We start from the raw sequence: 17,135 nt of genomic DNA, 5'->3' as shown, positions 1-17,135 counted from the left end.
CAACAGAAATTCACGGAACCCAAACTTCTGCCAGTATGCGTACGGGTACGCATACCTAGGTTCCGGACTTCCAACAACCAACCAGTACGCGTACGAGTACGCATACTTAGGTTCCCGGTTTTTGATTTTACACAAATTTGAATACACACTATGTTTATATCCAAACATGGTTACTTGTTCTAAACTATCATTTTAATCATTGAAACTTTCTTAGAGGATGACAATAGTTGTTATCCACAAACTATTAGCATCAAAGCGATTTTCAAGTTATTGAAATAATCAATATGACTTTCGTCAAGAGTAAAGATGAACTTAGTTAAAGCGAAAGCTTACCAACACATATTTCGAGAAATAGATAAGTGAGTTAAACTCAGCTCGAAATAGCAAATGTGTATAATTGAACTCTATATAGCAATACGACTTTTGTCTCAAATAGGAAATAGAATAGATAGACTTTTGAGTGATAGATAAGTTCAAGTCTCCACATACCTTTTGGTGATGAAGTTCCACAAGTTCCCTTGATTAGTTCTTCGTCTTCATTCGATGAACATCGTGGAGTCTAAAGCTCAACTACACTTACTATCCTAATCCGAGACTTAGCTATAGGTAGACTAGAAATCAATACTTATATTTTTGGCAACTAAACTTGACAAACAAGCTTGAGATATCAACGCTTGCGAGTTCGACCGAGCAGTGCTATAAAAGTGTTCATCATACATGATTTTACCTTTTATTTATGGTTTATACTCTTCCAGGTTATCAATTTCCTATCACAAAATTCATAAAATTTGGCTTACAAAATATTTATATGAGAAACGAACAAAAAATGTAATAAAATCTTTTACTTTCTCTTTATTTAAAGAAAAAGTCTGTTTTCCTTTACTTAAAATACCCTAAATAATTGAAATTAATTTTTTTTTTGTACTTCGAATATTCAAAGATAAATTAGGAAAGATCTTGAAAATTCTAACCTACATTGTGCGATATGTGTCTTAAATTAGATGCCTCGGAGATGCTCTGTAATTAATATTGATGCCTTTCATTATGGACATATCGATTCACTTGAAGGCACAAACACTACCATAAACTAATCAAGCAAAATATTTTTCAACCACCAACGTGTTCCAAACTACTGCCTCTCATGTGCAATTCAAATAACAACAATGCAGAATTAAATCCATGCCCTTTCATTACGAACTCCCAACAGATCTACTTCAAATGGAAAAAAAACATATAATAAATTCTACGATTCAAATATCAGTAAAGGACTTCCGGTGCATTTTAGAGACATGACAAGTTCTATTTCAACTTAAAACTCTAGACTACTTCTAATTATCTATTAATACAAACAATTTTTTCGATGTAAACAACTAATAAATATAAACAATCTTTTCGATGTAAATAACTAGTAGCGTTAAGAAATTCAATTGTATAAAATCTAAAGCACAACCTCACAAGAGTGCTGGTTAAAATCTAATCCATCAGCATCACATCGTCTGAAACAACTTTTCTTGGATTAATAATATTTTTCATTTACAATCGGCACCACTACTTCCTCCAAAGTGAAGGTTACTGTTGCCTGGATAATAAGTCGTGTTATAATGCTCCAAACAATCCTTAGTAGATTCAGTATCTTCTGGTTTCACATATTTATTATTCATGTCTATGTATTGGAGGGAATGAATATAACCAGTAACGCCATAATGCTCATCATCTATGGGTTTACCACTTCCTATTGGTGGAGTGATTCCATCTATACCTAACATCACACGACCACCCCAATAAACAGACGTTGAGCCTGTGCAAACAATGGGAATAATTTACTCGGCCAATATCCTACTCGAATATCTTCTTGAATTGTCAACCACCATTTCCCTTCGGTCACATCCTGTATTATTACAACATATATATCCTTGTCATCTCCAAATATATTTTCCAATAGAAATTAAAAACAAAAAATTAACACTTTTAAAAAGAAAATTCAAAGAATTTAATTTTTTAATGTGAAAGTGACACCACAACATACATGTGAGAAACTGAGGGAACCAAAAGCGAATGTCACTATCGACTAGTAATAGTTTGTATAAGAGGAGGTATTTGATAACCAAAGACTTCTTCTTTACAAAGTTCACAATACATGGTTGCCGAGAGCAGTTTTAGTGTTACTTACAAGATTACTCTGTGCAGAAAAAATAACTTATGTGCCGCCAATTTCTGATGTTTTGACAAAATACAAATCCGGAGTATACTTTGGATGAACTTGAACAAAACCAGGACAAAGAGTATTATCGCAACCAGTCTTCTTCCCGTCATTATTCTTCAGAAGAAAAAAAAACATGTTTAAGTAAGATAACGAAATTTATAATAGTGATTCAGGAAAAAAAATAGATAAAAAATAATTGGGTTTGCATAATCACCGTCCAGTATGCAAAGGTTGCCATCAAATTATCACCATACAACTTGGATTTACCTGATACATGTGTACAAATTTTTCCAGTTAATTCAATTATTCAAGTTACCTGTAAGAAAATATGTCTTATACTTCACTTGTATAAAATAATATGCAATTTGATACGTACAGTCCACCCAAATTTGATGACATTGATTTGATCTTGTGAACTAGATTGAACAACAATTTCAGCTGAACTAAGTTGATCTTGGAACACCTGAGGATTCCAAACGTTAAAACTTCCCCTTCCTTCGTAAATTGTTTCACCTAGTTTTGTCCTATACGAAATACCTGCTCTATGAAAATACCAGTTTGCGAAACATTATATCCCATAGTTGTTAAAATTATACGTATAAAATATTCAGTGCCAACTAGCAAATACACAGGAAAAAGAAAAAAAAACCTAAAGTTTAATCACATACATATTGAGTACCCGTGAAATTTGATACTAATTTTCTTGTAGTTAGATCTTCTCTAGTTGTCATACGAATGGTCACAGTGTCCTTTGAGCACTCGTCAATTTGATTCCTCAACGTTTTTAACGATTTTGTGGAAACAAGCTCTTCTTTTATCTTAAGGAAATTTATTAACCACAAAATTGTATCCACATGAAATATCAAACTACTTAAAAAATAACGTGTGCAAGTGAGTTTGATTTGTGGTACAAGTTTTCTTTTGTACCATTCATTGATCAATGTAGTATTTTTTATCAAATAAAACGTGAATTCATGTATGTGCGTGAAAGGCAAAAGTATAATATGTATTACCTCAAAAAAAAAACTCTTATGGTCCTCGATCTTGTGCTTGAGAAAAGGGATGATCAAAGGCGGGTTGTTTATGAAACTCTATGCAATTGTAGGTATCACCCCAACTAAGCTTCACAAATAAAAAAATTAATACAAAACAATATTATTATGTTCATTATTTCATCAAAAATAAAAACAAAGAGAAAGAAGAAAAAAAATTGTAAAAGAAAAAACTAATACATACATGCATGGTTTTGATAGGATGTTTATTTAGAATATTGAGTTGCCTCTCTATATTCAACTCTTCTTCTTGTATTAGCATACTCGCCATATACACTCTTTCTTCCGCTAGTATATATGGCTACATGATGTGTGAGAATCAAAATCACTAACAGTGCTACGAAGTGGCTAATCTTAAAACCTAAAGACGATGCCATCAGAAGATGAGAGGATGATAAATGATTGAATGAGGATGACTAACAAGTTTGCGTTCATCATACACAAATTTACTCTTTATTTATAGTTTACACTCTTTCATATTTAGGTTATAAATTTCCTATAATAAAATTCATATAATTGGGCTTAACAAATATTTGAAACAAAAAAAAAATGTAATAAATTTTTTTACTACTCTTTTCCTTTACTTAAAATACCCTAAATATTTAAAATATCTTCTTCTTTTTTTGTTATACGAATGTTCTAAGATAAATTATGAAAGATCTTGAAAATTTAAACATGTATTATGCTATATGTGTCTTAAATTAGATGCTCGGAGATGCTATGTAATTAACAACACATGCTTTCTTTTTTTTGTATGACACCCCCATACATCCTAGTGTCGGTTCACACCCCGATCATAAAATTGGGCTTAACAAATATTTGAAACAAACAAAAAACGTAATAAAATCTTTTACTACTCTTTTCCTTTACTTAAAATACCCTAAATACTTAAAACATCTTTGTTTTTTGTTCTCCGACTGTTCTAACATAAATTAGGAAAGATCTTGAAAATTTAAATGTATATCACGCTATTTATGTCTTAAACCATATGCCTAGGAGATGCTCTATGATTAACAACACAGACTTTCTTTTTTTTGTATGATACCCCCACACATCCTTATGTCGGTTCACACGCGTTCACAAAATTGTGCTTAACAAATATTTGAATCAAACAAAAAATGTAATAAAATCTTTTAATACTCTTTCCTTTACTTAAAATACCCTAAATACTTAAAACATCTTCTTTTTTTTTGTTTGGTTCTCCAAATGTTCTAAGATAAATTTAGGAAAAATCTTGAAAATTTATACCTATATTACGCCATATATGTCTTAAATTAGATGCCTCAGAGATGCTCAGTAATTAACTGCACGAGCTTATACTCCACTCCCCCCCACACACACATATTTATGTCGGTTCACACCCGGTTCATAAAATTGGGCTTAAAAAATATTTGAAACAAACAAAAAACGTAATAAAATATTTTATTACTCTTTTCCTTTACTTAAAATACCTAAATACTTAAAACATTTTTTTTATGTTCTATGAATGTTCGAAGAGAAATTAGGAAAGATCTTGAAAATTTAAACCTATATTACATTTTTTTTATGTTCTATGAATGTTCGAAGAGAAATTAGGAAAGATCTTGAAAATTTAAACCTATATTACGCTGTATATGTCTTGAATTAGATGCCTCAGAGATGCTCTGTAATTAACAACGCATGCTTTCTTTCTTTTTTATGACACCCCCCCACACATCCTTGTGTCGGTTCACACCCCATTTATCTTACCAAAGGTGATCACGGATACGGAGTATCAATGGTGTTGGTTGTTTAACTTTTCTGTTGATGTGTGTGTTATTTAATCAGGTGAGATTATTATTTGGATGCTCCCTTATAAAGGGCGCATTCACGTGAGATCAAGCACAGTCAATTGTTCCAAACTACAGAATATTACGTACACACAAACTTTTTGAACTTTTCGGGAATGGCGATCAACTCCAGAACTCCATTGTGCGGAAGCGGATAAGAAGCCACTCTTACAACACGGTAGTTCCATTTTGGTGTATCGAACGGTTACCAACTAATAAATGACATTGGACGCACTTTTGGTTGAGGATATTAGTTTGAAAAACTTTCAAGGAATACCCCACATGTATGTTTGGCTGACAGTTTTTGGAGTAAATTCAAGAACAAAAATACTTACCAGTTATGACTTTAGGACGCCGTAACGATGTATGAACAAAATTGACGAAACTAATTAGTTCGTTTAAGTTTTATATTTATATTACATGGGGTTAAGTAAATTTAATGTTCATTCTTTATCGATTCTGTGCTTGAATGGTCTATGGTCTGTCTTCTTTTTTTATGGCACCATTATTCGTGACACGTCTATCTTTATATCTCTTTCGATTTCGGTTTGTTTGTTGTTTACGCATTGCGCTGCTCAGTTTTTTTTTGGATACGATAGACACACTATAGACACACTATATACGCAAAAAAAAATGGTGTGGTTATTGGTTACCTATAGACACACTAAGTTTTTTTTTGGCGTGGCCATTGATTACCCTATGGACACGCAATTGCCTTTTGGCGTGGTTATTGGTAACCTATGGGCACGCAATTTGTTTTTGGCGTGGTAATTGATTATCTAATGATTCGCAATTTGTTTACTGGCGTGGCCATTGGCCTTCTATAGACATGCGTAATATGATTTTTGTGTGGCTATATATGATGTTTAGCCATATTTGATGCAATCTTGTACCGTCCATGTGTTCTAGATTTGGTACAATATAATGGAACTTCGACCGTTCGTATTTGAGGCATTTATCACCGTTCACATGTGTTAATCTGCACCGATAAAACGAATGGATACGATAGAATTTCAAAGGTACATCTTTCACCATCCAAATATAACCGTCTCGAAACGTTCATTTTTCTATTATATTTTAAAAAGCTATGAAACTTGGCTAAATCTCTAACCGAACACGTGTTTTAAAATTGATGAAAGATTACGAAATCTCAATCGTCAAATTGGATACATCTTCCATCATCCAAATGGCATTATCTCACGCCCTTAATTCAAAAATCAATATTTTCTTTCCAAATTTGATATATTTAAAAATAATGGCAAATTTGTTACCCGGAATTAACAGAAATTTTATTCCAAATAAGACCTAATCAAATGTTGCAAAATAAATTGATTCCTGTCCATGCACAGAAACCTGAAGACTATTTTATTTCGAATATTCAATACTATCAACATTAATTACACCAAAAATCCAGAAAACATGACAGAAACCACTATAACAATGGTTAACTATGGTGATTTGAACACTAATAGCATAGCATACATCTTCAGAACGATAGTAGTCCGCTAAACACTAGACTTAGAAGCATTGATAGAGTTGGTAATAGCTCCAGTCCCGTACGAAGTAAACTGTAGTTCCATCTGGCTAGCCCATAATATGGCTGCAAGAAGAGCCATGGCTTCAGCATGTTGAGCATCTCATGCTGTGCTTGGGATTGTTTTGGCACCCCAGAAGTTTCCTGCATTATCAAGAAGAGTTGTACCAATTCTAATAGTACGATTAGAATCTATATAAGCATTAAAATAAATGAGGTGGATTCTGGTTACAGGGAGAAGTTCTCGGTTGAGGAATACTACTAGGGTAAACCAGAGACTGATGTTCATGTGTTAGTTCAAACTGAACAGACTATTGATGCTGAATAAAGTATAAGGTACTAATAATACTTTATTTGAATTAAGATTATAAACCTTGACATGAGCCAACAATGACAAATCAATTACATAGGGAAAATCATCACCTTAGTAAGCCTTGAATGGAGCAAGCGCAGCAGCATAAAGTTTAGTCTTGTGAAGAATCAAACTACAAAACAGAAATCCATACGTAGAATCAAATCAACGATATATGAATTCTACTAGAGTTAATAACAAAGACATCAATATAATCAGTAAGTGTCAAAACATGTAAACGCATCCGCATCAGACAGAAGAAAGGGCGTGACTACTCCAAGTCTTGTTTACTGCAGATGCATGTCCTCACTCACACTGCAAGAGCTCCTCCAAACTGTCACTAGGATGCCGCTTGCCCATGCAAAAGAGAAAAGTAAAACAAACTGTATAGTCTGTATTACTCAGAATTTTACTTTCTGGATCCACCAGTTTCATGGGTGCCTTCAGTGTTGTCTATAGTACACTAATGATATTTCCTAAATTCAAAACGTATAGATTTGAAACTGCAAGTACCAAATTCATACTTGCATGATGAACAAGTAACAAGATGTCCACTAATCAGTATTTATAATAACATAAGCAGAGTACCATATGTAAGCACATCAAGATTGACCCATACTCTTAACTAGCATACCATGAAAAGTATCAGACGACGACCGAAGAAAATCAACTTATGTCCTAGTTTCCATGTTGTTGCTTGTCAATGTACGCTTGCAACTGCCCCGCTCGCTGGCAATATAAGACCTACAATTGCGCAATTTTTACTGTTAAGAGAGATTTTAAACTATATACTATAAAATATGAACTTTTGCAGTCTAGCCGGAGAAAAAGAATCGCTATCCATACTGGAAAAAAAATTCATGCATCAGCGATAGATTTAAAGCAGAAGGCCGTCCAGGTCTTAATTTGAACATGGGATGGAATTGCACTTCCGTCTAAAAATGGTGACTTGGAAGCTCTACAATCCGCAAAAAAAAACGTTAAATTGTTTACCAGACATTATAACATCAAATAATGGACTAAAGTGCTGGTACTTATTGTTATTGACCAGATTATGTACCTCCAGTACTTTCCACTTTCATCCCCACCACAAATTTCAGGTCAGCTGCCTCAAACTTTTAAGTGTACTCTGGATTCACATACACAATTCAAAATAATGTAAATGAGCATTGGAAAAGGAAATTTAGCGGATAGGGCCACAAAATCTAGTACAATGAGTAAATTTTTGCAAGGTAAATGAAAATGAGCATTGAAAAGGGACAATTAGCGCGCCACAAAATCTAGTGTAATGAGTAAATTTTTTCAAGGTAATTTGGCTGTAGATCTTCTGCAATGGGTAGATATTCTCATGCTGGAATTAAGAGAACAGAAACAAAAACATTAAGTAACATGTGCAACTACACAGAGGCCAAAAGATACTATATAGAGGATCACTAAGTGGTACCAGTATTTATTTTAGGAAAACATACTGACTGTGATATCAGCCAACGCGATATCAGTGTGAATTACCAAGGACATTTCAAACCAGACTCCATGACCTAAGTTAGAACGAGTCTCAATACATAAGCAACATGGAAAGCCAAATCATCTTTAAAATAGGTATCAACGCAAAATATGATGCCAAGGAAGAAACAAACTTACCAATTTCACTTAAAGATAAAAGGGATGGATCTCTCATACTCTAGCAATGCTTATCTTCAGGCTACCTGCATTTAAAATTATAATACAATCAAAATCGGACAAGTAATTCACGATGATTTTAAATAATAAAAAAAACTCTACAATACAATGAATCCCTGATTTCAAACTCTTAACCAAACAATTGACAACGACTTCAAACTCTTAACAGAAAAAGGAAAACAAACAATCATCTTTGCTTAATAGAACCCAATAAAATTGTTTGCCCTAAAAAACAACTTGCCGGAAAAAATCAGTTTTCACAGAGATAATCTAATTGCACAATAGTAAAAAATCCCAAAATATTGGTGTACATCCAATGAAACACCAAGAGCAAAATACTAGCCATTTTACCTTTAAACATTAAAAGAGAAAGCCTCCATGTTTAGTAGTTTTCCTTCCATTTTAACCATTTTTTATCTTCAAAATATGCAATTGAGATCAAGAGACGAAGAAAAAAGCATTGATTGGCTGTATTGGAACTTCCAATTCATACTCCAGAAAAAAATACAAGACTCCTCTTTAGGTACATGAGTAAAAATTGAGCTTACCACAAGCCATTCTGCTTGAGAACCCCGAAAATCTAATTCTTCCTGCTTCTCTGCTTTGGACTAATCTTCTCAATATTTGAAGAAAAAAAACACAAACAAAACTCATTATATATCTAACAAAAGGAATATCTAAATGATGGAATTCTACTGAGAGACGAACCAAAACAAAATAAAAAGGAAAAAATAAACCCTAGAAAATCAATACAACCAGATGTAGAAAAATATAGTAACCTAACTCAAAACTCAGATCATAAAACTGAAATTAGAACCAAACCCATGATTAAAACTTCATAAAATCAAAAGAAAATTGCAAATTCTAGAAAAAAAATTACTTTATGTAAGAAATTAGACTCACATCATCAGCATAAACAAGGAATCTAGGGTCTTATAAACTCATCTTCTTGGACTTGTCAGCAAGATGTCATGCAGAGATTAAAGAGATTAGTTTGCTAGAGATTATGTCGAAAAAATCTATATTCTAGGGTTCAATACGAAATCTGGAGTACTGAAGATTGGGTTTGGTTTCTGAGGATGGATTTAGTTTATGAGATATGGGTTTAGAAAAGATAACTTTGATTGATCTTAACATGAATAGATATTTGATTCAATGGTTTCATAACATGAATGGAATGAAAGAATTATGAGAGATTGAGAGAGAAGATCAACTGCCTAGTGTTAGGGTTTGAGGTGAGGAAAATGGGGATTCTTCTGACTTCCGTTCGGGAAGTAGTTGTGGATTGACTTGGTTTTTTTTCTTTACATAAAGAGCAGGCGGAGATCGTGGGAAAGAGATACGAAAGTAAAGCTACTGCTAGAGTTAGGGTAAGTTTCCAACGACATAGAGGCCGTTCTAAGTGTGGCACGCCTAAGCACGTGCCCGCATGGAATTTCCATAAAAAAAAGTTCTACAAGTCTTTAACTAGATATATTTAGCACAGGGTATCATCTTCTAAAATATCCTTAAAAATATTTTTTTTTAAGAAATAGAGAAATTTGACATTAGATAAATTTGGCGTAAATGAAAATTCGGTGGGGTCAAAATATAACCACATGAATACGAATACTTAGGCCTTGTTTGATAAAATTTATGATTATAGATAATCATAAGTTGATAAATGATTTTGATATAATTATTTTAAAAATAAATTTTTTTCAAATAATTAATTATATTAGAATGATGATCTCAAAAACAAGAAGAAATAACAATGATCTAGGATATTTTTTTAGTCTTATGTTGTTTTTTTGTCTCTCTCTTGATAGTTTAGAGAAAATAAGAAGAAAAAATTCAATTTGAGTTCCTTAGAAAAAATAATTGATTATAATAAATTTTCAAAACAACTTTTTCTTGTTTATGGAAATAATGGATTTTTTTTCAATTATGATTAAAATAAGCAATTATTATAATGGTTATCAAACGCATATAGAATCCATTATAATCTGCATAATGGATTATAAGCTAATAATCAATTAAAATAATGGTTACCAAACAGCCCCATAAAATACACATAATATTAATGCAGCTTCATGACTTTTTAATCATTGTCTTTGTTTATTTGAATTTAAATTTTTCAAGAAGGTTTCTGGTACCGATAGAGTGCAAACAAGTGTATGAAAATTAGAAGGTTTTTTAGATAATCAAAGCATGTAAGACAACATCGACAACAACAAAACTAGTATTAAGGAGACATACGAATAATGAGAATGAATCCAAAAGTTATAGATTTTGTTCTAATAGCTTACTACCGTACTTAAAGTGTGTTAAATACCCATAATATTTTAAAATAAGAAATCACGATGTATTGTTTTTAATTGAGTCCAATTTTTACTAGGTCGTGGTTACATTCGTTAATTATCCACCACCACCTTACTAAGTCGTGGTTACATTCGTTAATTATCCACCACCACCAATTGAATCCAATTATACTCGGTTTTACTTGATCATATTTACTTTCACTATTTATCCACCAATTCCATCTAACTCGGGCCAAAGTTTACTCAAATTTACCGGGTCATACTCGTATATAACAATTATTCACTAACTGTGTCAAATTGAGACCCATCTTCACTAAATCATACACTGGCTACATCTAGTTGAGTCCAATGTTTCTCGATTTCACTAGATCATAATAACTTTAGACAGTTATTCACCTATTGTATCAAATTTAGTCTAACTTTAACCAATATCACTAAATCATACTCACTTTCACTAGTTACCCTAAAATTACTTCCAAGTTCCATATTCAACTTTACTAGTTAACTACGAATTTCATCTAGTTGAACCTATTTTACTCAATTTCACTAGATCATATACTCTTTCACCAATGATCAACCAATTACATTCAATTTTACTCGAAATTCCACTATATGGTACTCACTTCGAACGATTATACACTAGCTGCATCTAATTGAGTCTCATTCTTTTAACATCACTAGAACACAAACACTTTCAACGATTATTCACCTATTGTATCAAATTTAGTATAATTCTACTCAATATCACTATATCATACTCACTTTCAGTTATTATCCTAAAGATACTTCCAACTTTACTCAATTTTACTATATCATGCTTGACTCTACTAGTTATCAACCAATCACATCTACTTGAACTTATTTTACTTGATTTCACTAGATTATGTACATTTTCACCAATGATCAACCAATTGCACCCGATTTTACTCAATTTTACTATATGGTGCTCACTTCAAACAATTATAAACTAGCTACATTTAGTTGAGTCCCATTTGTTTTTAACTTTACTAGATCACAATCACTTTCAGCGATTATTCACCTATTGTATCAAATAATGTCTAAATTTTATTAATATCACTAGATCATACTCACTTTCGGTTGTTATTATAAAATTAATTCCAAGTTTAGTCAATTTTACTAGATTATGCTTGATTATACTAGTTGCCCGCTAATCACATCTAACTGAACTTATTTTACTTAATTTCACTAGATTATGTACACTTTCACCAATTGCACCGGATTTAATTTACTCAATTTCTCTATATAATACTCGCTTCCAAGGATTATACACTATCTACATCTAGTTGGATCCTTTTAAACTTCACTAGGTCACAATCACTTTCAACATTTATTCACCTATTGTATTAAATTTAGTCTAGTTTTACTTAATATCACTAGATCATACTCACTTTCAGTTATTATCCTAATAATACTTTCAGGTTCACTCGATTTTACTAGATCACACTTGACTCTACTAGTTATCCGTTAATTGAACTTATTCCAAGATCATGTGCACTTTCACCAATGATCAACCAATTGCACCCGATTTTACTCAATTTCACTATATGATACTAACTTGCAACAGTTATACACCAGCTACATCGAAGTTTACTCAAATTTACTAGATCATACTCAACTACACTAGTTATACACCAATTGCATCCGATTGAATTCAGTTTTACTCAATTTCACTAGGTCATATTCTCTTTCCCCGATGGTCAACCAGTTGCATCCAATTTTACTCAATTTTACTCGATTTCACTATATCATACTCCAGTAGTATCAAATTTTTTTCCAATTTTACTCAATTTCACTAGATCATACTTGTTTTCACTAATTATCCACAAATTCTATCAAAGTTTACTGAATTTTTCTAGATCATACTCAATTGTACTAGTTATTCGCAAATTATGTCCAGGCTTACTCAATTTTACTAGATCATACTCAACTCGCAAATTATATTCAAATTTACTCAATTTTACAAGATCATACTTAACTCTACTTGTTTTCCACTAATCACATCCAACTTTACTCTAGATCGCACTCACTTTTACTAATTCTACACATCTTAAAATCAAGTTTACTCGTTTTTACTAACAGTTCATACTTAAATCTACTAGGCATACCTATAACCTCCAATAAACATCCATTTTTATACAATTTCACTAGGTCATTCACACTTTCACTAATCATACGCAAATTGCATCAAATCAAATCTAATTTTACTCAATTTCACTAGATCATTCTCGCTTTCACGAATTCTTATCAAATTAATCCAAGTTTACCAGATCATGACTTGAACTTATTATTCACAAACTATATCCAAGCTTATTAAATTGTTCACAAAAAGTTTAGCACTTTGCTTTTAATTAGTAATATCGAAAAACTAATTACAGTACTTGTTTTTTAAAAGATTTTAAACCGGCACCGAAAGGAAAAATAAATGCACGTTTAAAATCTATTTTATTTTTTCGAGAAAGGTAAAATTTTATTAAAGGTATGATTTCATCAAAAAGATGAAGATATCAAATCAGAAGAGATAGCTAATGCTACCAGTGAATTACAACTTGCTAATTATAGATTAGGGTGCTTAAAGAGTATCCTTGAAACAAATTTGAATTAAAAGACCAACTAAACAAAGAACATTTTGAGGAAACAAATGCACGTTTAAATTTTCATATGAAAATATGCATTTTATGTAATCTTGCTGGAAGATGGAGATATGCATATTAGTTACACATTTAAATTCCAAAAATAAAAATAATACACGTTTTTATACCATATCTTTAATGCGAGATAGAAATCTTGTTATTATCTTTTGTTTAATTCGCAAGATATTTTTGCATATATATATATATATATATATATATATATATATATATATATATCATCTTCTTCTGACAAATAAGGAAACATCACCGAATCCCTCATATAACTTTTCAATATTATTGAACAACTTTTTTTTCCGTGTTAATGAAAATTCTCCAAAAAAAAATGTTTTCTTTTTTTTTTCCAATTTTTCCCAAAATAAAAAACGCAACCAACAAAACTTTCACCAATATTTAGCGCCCTTAATTCCCACCAAAAATTTCATGAAAAATCAAACACTAGGCCGAAGGGGTTATCAATAATTAGCCAGCGACTAATTAGCCGTGACCTGTAGTTCGGTATTGGACCTCTTCGTTTCTTTTCGTTCCAACCCTAACCTTTTTCTCCGCCTTTCTCTTCTCCATCTTTTGCACCTCTAAACCAGAAATTGAAAAATTCAGAAAACTAAATCGAAAGTCAAACCCCTTTCCATGAAATCCAATCTCTCGAACAAACCCATGACAACAACAACAATTTGTTTCTCATTAAACAAACCCCTTACTTCACGTTTGATTCTTGTTCTTCTTCGTTTTTTCTTGTTCAATTTGGATTTGATTAAATTTAATGTTCTTGGAAGATTATAGGGTTTTCAGAAAAAAATCTGTTTTAGGGAAGATTGTTGTAAAGACTTTAGGGTTTTAAGTGAAATTGGGGATTATTTTTTGAATCAGCTTTTGTACCATGAAACAAAATTGGTTGATCTAAGTCGATTCAAGTTGTTCTTTGTGATTTCAGTAATGTGGACGGTCTTACCAAGGTAAAATTGATTTCTAAATTCTGTTTAAGTTCCCTTTTAAGCAGTTAACATTAAAAGTCTTATTATTGATGAAGCTGTTCTTTTTATGGGTTTCTATGATACGGGATTCTTGAGATGTTCGTTGATTTTAATCCATTTAATAGATTTATCTCTTTCTATCTTTGATCGGATTTTAGTTTTTTTGGGTCTGTAGTGTTGTTCTGTTTCAATCTGAGAAAATTTAGAATCCAGGTTTTCAATGATTTTATCTAGAAGTTTATCAAATTTACATTGATGATTATCAGATTCACAATTAGGGGTGGAAAGATGAAACTCAAGGAAATTCTTCCATCCTATATGTCTCATATAATGTATCAATTTGGGAGAATCCCAAACCTTGGCCCCATCCTTGTTCAGGATGATGACATACAATCTTTCCCAAGACACACAAAAAAAGTAAGACCTTATATTTTGTGGAAATTGGTTACTGTGATAATAAATAGTTTGAGCTTCAGGTGATTGATTGTGTTTAAATGTTTAGTCGTCATCCTTGTGCTTGAATGTGAGATTGTAACTGATACTAAAGTTCAAGAAACTGTAATTGTACTGAAGCCAAAGCAAGATGTTGGAATTGCATCGAAACCAAAGCAAGAAGTGGTTGCTTAATCTGCAGCTCGGACTGTGCATGAACTTTATCAGAATGAGGTTGTTGTTATTTAGATAGAGGTTCAAGTTTTGAGGTCTGCCAATATATTATTTACATCTTGTTGTCGTTTAAACCTTTTGAGTTCCTTCATAAGCTTTGGCAACTGTTTTCCTTTTGGTGTTTAGCTTTGTAAATAACAGTAATTGGAACGTTTTCTTATATTTTATGCTCAGTAAATGGATGTATGTTGGATGTTTATGTTATCCTAATATGCGGAGGTGATATCATCATCAACTTTCTAAAACAATACCATTATTTTGTTCGACACAACATAATCTATCTGTACGAAATAATTTATATAATAGTAATCTTTACTTTTGCAACAGTTGATTTGTGCCCGAAAATCGTTTGTGCATTACAAACTTGCATTTTTTGTTGGACATGAAATTGACTTATTCTATGCTGCTGCTGGAAAATTAGGCTATTCTATATTATTTCAAGATAAGTTCATATTTCATGCTAACCTGCAAAGACTTTTACTAATTCATGGTTGGTGCTTTTGCTATTTCTTTTTCGTTTTCTCAGAGTACTGGCTCAACTACTTACACGAGGAGAGAATTTCAAAACTGGATGAACAGGTTGCATGGGATAAATGAAGATCGATAGGATGTTATGATTTTGAAGGTGCTGTCATCACTTTGTTCCCTCTGTTAATAACTCAGACAGAAAAGGTCTGTTCCGGAAGAACCTTGCAAATGTGACAAATTGGTTGACTATAGTTTTGATCTTGTCCATTGTTATCTACTTCCAAGGGTTCTGCATCGTCCTTCCAGTCAGGTCAAAGAATGCTTCTGGACAGCTACACCTCTAACATGCACATCATTCTGCCATCTACTCTTGTATCCAGCCTTTACTTCACCTCCCAGGTTAGATAGAACACTCAAGTGAAGTTGGATTCAAATAATTAATGCCATCTTGTACTGTTTTTTATGCAGGTGATACAGTACAAACTTTTGTGTGATGTTTCATCTTGTATTTATGTTGTCATTTGTTCTGTAAGACTTGGATCGAAGTTTCTGGATTCTCTGCTAGAGATTTTTCCAAACAGCTTAGGGTATTCTTATATATTGCGTTCTTTTACTTTACATTCTCTCTCCATAACGTATTCGGTGATCGAGATCAATAATTCTTCTTTGTACTTAAATATGTGGCCATTTCTTTCCTTCCATGCATTGAAATTTCGACTAACCTAGTATCTTGTCATACAAGATATTTGGATCCCAGCAGCACCTTTGCGGTTTTGCTTTTGTTTTTTTTGTTTTTTTTCTTGTTCTTTTTGAGGAACTTCAGGAATCTGTTGTTACTAAAGTTGAATATCGTTTATAAGTTTGATTATGAAAGACAAATTCTTCTTTTTAACACTATACTCATTACAGATTTGATGATGGTTTTGTTTCGATTATATGAATTTTGTTTTGTGATCTTTCAGCTGTTTAGGGTGAGGTTGATGGGAATCATTCTGCAACAAAAAGCATTTTGTATGCTTTACTTTTAATCTTATTGTTACGTTTCGAGAATATTTGTGTGCAGTTTTCTTTTTTACTTGGTTTCCAGGCATTGTGGCCCTCTTTAACTATTGATTCAAAGGTCTGAATATGTCTATGTTGATAAACACCTGGAAAATCTTGAGAAGTACATGTTCTGATGATTTACGGGGCTTGGGATGGCACTTATAGCATGTTCTGATGTACATGTTCGTATTTTGTAAACATTGAGTTTATACTTTGTTTTGGATACTTTTTCACCATTGGAAATTCGTATATTTAGGATCAATTTTTATTTATTTTCTCAATTTCTTATGTTTAAGTGGGATTGTACCTTATAAGAAACCTCGTCTATTAATAAAATTTGAAATTTATTTTGAATCAATAGTTTAAATATTGTTATGCTCTCTTC

General features: G+C 32.1%; 1 long non-coding RNA gene across 5 annotated transcripts; it reads right to left on the bottom strand.

Moving 5' to 3' along the window:
* Nucleotides 1-6,330: 6,330 nt before the first annotated feature.
* Nucleotides 6,331-9,977, bottom strand: LOC113349012. 5 transcript variants are annotated; one of them, XR_003359878.1, is made up of 8 exons: nucleotides 9,533-9,977; nucleotides 9,178-9,237; nucleotides 8,591-8,655; nucleotides 8,010-8,078; nucleotides 7,796-7,907; nucleotides 7,584-7,693; nucleotides 7,021-7,082; nucleotides 6,331-6,741 (listed from the first exon to the last, which is right to left on the bottom strand). It is a non-coding gene; the product is annotated as an uncharacterized LOC113349012 (long non-coding RNA). The 5 variants fall into 5 exon arrangements; XR_003359876.1 differs by having other exon boundaries at nucleotides 6,331-7,082; nucleotides 9,533-9,976; XR_003359879.1 differs by having other exon boundaries at nucleotides 6,331-7,693; nucleotides 9,178-9,242; nucleotides 9,510-9,977.
* Nucleotides 9,978-17,135: the final 7,158 nt, after the last annotated feature.

Source organism: Papaver somniferum, chromosome 2 (assembly GCF_003573695.1).
Source record: "Papaver somniferum cultivar HN1 chromosome 2, ASM357369v1, whole genome shotgun sequence".
NCBI lineage: Eukaryota > Viridiplantae > Streptophyta > Magnoliopsida > Ranunculales > Papaveraceae > Papaver > Papaver somniferum.
This window is presented reverse-complemented; position numbering and strand designations above follow the sequence as displayed.